The sequence below is a fragment of the Octodon degus genome, unplaced genomic scaffold (assembly GCF_000260255.1).
Source record: "Octodon degus isolate 3935 unplaced genomic scaffold, OctDeg1.0 scaffold00033, whole genome shotgun sequence".
Classification (NCBI taxonomy): Eukaryota; Metazoa; Chordata; class Mammalia; order Rodentia; family Octodontidae; genus Octodon; species Octodon degus.
Window position 1 is genome coordinate 14,019,613 of NW_004524609.1, and position 4,875 is coordinate 14,024,487.

The window sequence follows — 4,875 nt, forward strand, 5'->3', positions numbered from 1 at the left end:
AAAAAAAAAAAAAAGATTGGGTGTGGTGGCGTGAGCCTATAATCTCAGCACTTGGGAGGCTGTAAACAGGCAGATCGCTGCGAGTCCGATCTACGCAGTGAGACCCTGTACACCCTGTCCTAAAATACAAAATAGGGCCAGGGAGATAGCTCAGTGGTCTAAGCACCTGCCTGGCAAGTACAGCATCCTGAGTTTTATCCCCAGTACCACATGCTGTGCTGGCCTACAAATACCAGGCACACCGTGCGGGCCCCGAAACTGGGGGACATGCCTGTGATGCCAAAGCTAAGGAGGCAGAGACAGGAGGATCACTATGAGTCTGAACTGTGTAGTAAGACCCCGTATCCAATAAATAAGTAGTTTGAAAAATATAAAGTAAAATACTAAATAAATAAATAAAAATCTGTTCCCTTCTCGACCCCTGATTTGTGTGTGTAGACAAGAGAGTTAGACTCACTCTCCACTAAGGAAATGCTGTCTTCCTGCCTCTTCCTGCCTGGCAGTGGTCTGTCACCTCAGCTGGATGTCTCTGGCAAGCATGAGGCAAAAAGCCGCCCCAGGCTCATTCAGCATAAAAAGCAGCACTCAACATCTGCCTCCTGAACATGGCTGACAGGCAGCGCTCAGGGTTGTGGCGGTCATACATGCCCGTCTCCCTGTTTCATAGGAAAGAGCCGTCCCTAAGTCCTCGGTGATAGGCAGAGATCTTGGGATAATGGAGAAACGCCATACGGGGAGATGAGGACCTTCTTCCTGGTAGGTTGAGTTAACGGTACTTGTGGCATCTGAAAGGCAAGGTTGGGCAGGCAGGTCCAGACCAGGCCCAGCGTTGATAAAGAGGCCTGGGGACCTAGACCTGAGGGACATGCACACATGCAGTCACTAGTGCCGTGGAGAGGAGTGGAGCTGTGTGGAAGGGCTGGGAGGAGCCCAGTAAGCATCCCCAGGACTGATGGAGCACGCAGAAGAAAAGGCCCAGAAAGAACCAAGAGGCAGGACTCGGGCGAGCTGGAGGAGCAGGGAGGAACCATGGGGCTCGGGTGGCCTGTGCCAGCCAGTGCACTACAGGAGTGCGGATCGCAGCTACAGGGGTCAGGCCTCTGGGAGGTCTTGGTCTTGCTGGTCTTTCAAGGAAGACGTGGCTTTCTCCTTGGGAAAGAAAAGGAAGAGGAGCTGACCAGAGAGAAGACTGCAGTGTATGCACCCCTCCCTCAACTCCCTCTCTCAAACTCTAAGTGCTCTGTGGGCACCAGAGCCCCAAGTTTCACTCCAGTTCCAGCCTCCTTCTCTGGGTTTAGGTAGAGAGACGACAGCCTGACTATGCCTGCTGTGGCATTCCCTGCCAGTTACCTGTCCCCAGCACTTGTAGCTAATGTTAGGCCCAGCATGGCCTCTCAGGCAATATGGCTGCCTTGTCACAGACACGAAACCCAGGCCCCCTGGGACTTAAGAGGGTTTGGGCATCTTCTGGGATGCCTTAAGAGCCTTTCTACCTTTCCCAAATGACCTTTCCCAGAGGGACCCAGAGATACACTCCCATATGGCTCCTGCTCCTTTTTTCACCTCGTCTTTTGCCTTCTTTGGACACAAACCATGAACAATTTTTTATTCTGGGATTCCTGATACCCCAAGAAAGTCCCACCTGTACAGATTCCAGTCCAAGTGGAGTATGTCCCTTGGGCAGGATAGTTGCCTTGGTTTACTTGAATATTACATGAGTAAAGAGCTTGAAACAGAGAGGGCAGAGGAGCTCTCTGCATGGATGACAGCAGAGCTGTAGAGGAGGAGAGGGCGTCTTGCCCTGAGACGACAGGGAAAGGCTGGGCTCCGGTAGTGAGAGCAGCTGATACCACTTAACTGGTGCCAAGATGTGGGGTAGGTGGTCTCACCAGGGGTGTGGCAGACACCTTCACAGGAAGGCTTTACGAACCAGAGGTGATGGAAGCACTCCGACAACGATGGGTGGGGGAAGAGTTAGTTACATGGGAGTGGAGGGGACCTGTTGATGAGGCCACACAGCAGCCTTCCCACTCCCCCCACCCATGCATTACACACACCTTATTCCTGCAAATCAGCACGCAGCTTGCCCTAAGCTTTGGAGAAGAAAGCAAGTGGTGTCTGCCAAATGTTTTTGTGTTGCCCATTACAGGCCATGGAAAGTTGAGTCTGTATGTAGAAGATTTTCAGATAATGTATGTAGATGTTCTTCCTTCAAAAAGGTAAAGGGCAAATCCCCACTTTGTTTTTGAGAAAGGCAGTCCCCTCCCCTCCCCATGCTGGGAAAGGATAACACAGCTTCTCATTCACTAGGAAGTGCTCTACTGCTGAGCTATGTACCCAGCCCCAGAGAGATGGTTCTTTCAACAAATGACACTGGGAAATCTGACTAGCCACAAGCAAAAGAATGAAATGGGACCTCACCTAATGCAATATACAAAACCTACCTCAAAGTGAATTTGTGACCTAAATGTAAGTCACGAAAGCATGCATCTCTTAGAAGAAAACATAGGGAAACATTTTTGGAGCATTGGCTGTGGGGATGATTTGTTGGATAGGACAGGAAAGAAAGACACAGGCAACAAAAGAAAAAGTGAAAAAACTAAAAGTTATGAAAAATTTTTAAATGTATGCATCAAAAAATATTATCTGGGGGCTGTGAGATGGCTCAGTGGTCTAAAGCACCTACTTAGAACAAGCTTAGCAAAGCACAGGGACCGCGGTTCAATCCCCCAGCACCACATGCCAGCCAGCCCCGCCCCCAGGTGGGCTGAGCTGGCCACACACACACACACACACACACACACAAATAAATAAAATTTAAAAAAAATACTATCTGGGCTGGAGAGATAGCTTGGCAGTCTAACAGCCTGCCTGGCAAGTGTTAGGACCCGGGTTCAATCCCCACTACCGCATGCTATGCCAGCCGCAGAACCCTGGGCACACTGTGCCAGCCACCAAAACCAGGTGTGGTGGTGCACACCTATAATCCCAGCTCTGGGGAGGGTGAGACAGGAGGATCACTGCAAGTCTGAGCTGTGTAGCGAGGCCCTATACCAAATGCATGAATTTAAATAATAAATAAATAAATACTATCAAAGGTTGGGCATGGTGGTACATAGCTGCAATCCCAGTCTTCCTGCCTAGGAATTGAAGGCCAGCCTGGCTATGCAGTGAGTTCAAGGCCAGCCTGTACTCCATAGCAAGATTTTGTCTCAGGAAAAGTGTTTTAAAAAGATACCATCAAGAGAGTAAAAAAGCAACCCTTGAGTAAAAAAGCAGCCCAGAAAGGGAGGAGACATTTATAATCTGCTATGGTATTACTATCCGTAACGCATGGAAAACTCAACAACCAAAGAAAACCCAATTCAAAAATAAGGAAAAACTTTCAGTGTGCTTATTTTACAACAATTTTAATAAAATGGAAAAAGATGTTCAGCGGTCTGTGATGTAGGCTGGGGCATATCCAGGGATAGGGCTGATGTCAGCAAAGGCTTGCTGTTGCCAATTGCGCTGTGACTGGGTGGAGCGCAGAGAGATAGGTAACGCATTTTCTGCTCTGTGGTGTTCCGTGAGCATTCACTGGGTAACCCCGTGCCTGCTTCCCTGAGTGGCTGGTCCGGCCTGCGAGGAGATTACCAAAGAACAGTTTCCGGCAGTAGCTGGCAGCGCTCCTCTGCGTGAGGGTGGGGAGCTTGTAATAAATCGCTAGAACCTGAGAGACAGCAGGCTGCAGTTTCCGCCCAACTTTTCCCATTTCTCTCTTCTTATCCACCAACCCCCGCTTCTCCACGCAAGAGAATAATATACCATCAGAGAGTCGTCGCTTCCCAGGGCTGGTGGCTTGGGGAGATGGCAGCCCCAAACATTGTCCCTTTAGAGAGCAGATGCCTCTTCCTCTCTTGTCACAGCTCCCCGCCCCCAATCTGGAACGCTCCCCCTGCCCCACCCCCCTGCGGTTGATACCCATTTTCCAGGGCCGGGTTCCAACCCCAAATCCCACTTCTCGGATGATTCACTCCTCGCCTGCTCCAGGGTCCACCCGAGTTCACGCTAACCTCCGTCCCCGTGTGCGAAGCGCGGCGCTGTCCTTCTGGCTCTGCCTTCGGCGCGGGCTGAAGTCCCTCCCAGGTACCCACCGAGAACTGCCACTGTCCCTCACTGTGCAGATACAGAAAACTGAGTCTGGGAAAAGACTAGTAACTCGCTCAAGGACATACAGCATGTAAACACCCACAGCCGCAGGAAGCACGCAGGACTTTCCCTGGAGAAGCTACCGGGGACATTAGGTGCGCGTTTCTAACCCTAAACTCCCTTCATTTAGCTTGGATTATCCCACTTGCTTGCCTTAACCTGGTGAGAAGTAATATCTCATTCACTGACGCGTTCATTCAGCGAGTACGTGTTTGCAACGTGCTAACCATGCAGCTAAACTGCGGGAACACCTAATCCCTGCTCACAAGGAGTTTCGGTGCAAAGAATACGGAGCAGGGGCGCTTGCATGGAGCAGCGGAATGGCCTCCCAACGTCGAAGCAGGCTGCAGAGCCGGCTTCCCCGGCAGGACTCGGGCTTCCCAAGCATCGATGGCTTTTCTTGCGTTGTCCCGGGACCTTGCTGGATGCATGCTTGTAGACATGGAGAAACTCCCTGGCAAAACTCCTACAAATATTCAGCACTACGGGTATCTCACTAACTCGGTTCACTTTCCTCCCTTTCCACAGACCTCTAGTAGAGCGAGAACAGGCGGCTACATTTCAGAGGCGATGGACAGAATCACGTGATCAGGCTCCGCCCGCGTCCGGGTCCCGCCCCCGCCCCCTCGGGTTGCTAGGCAACCGGTCAACTGTGCAATTCCCTGCAGTTTGAGGCGCTCTGGA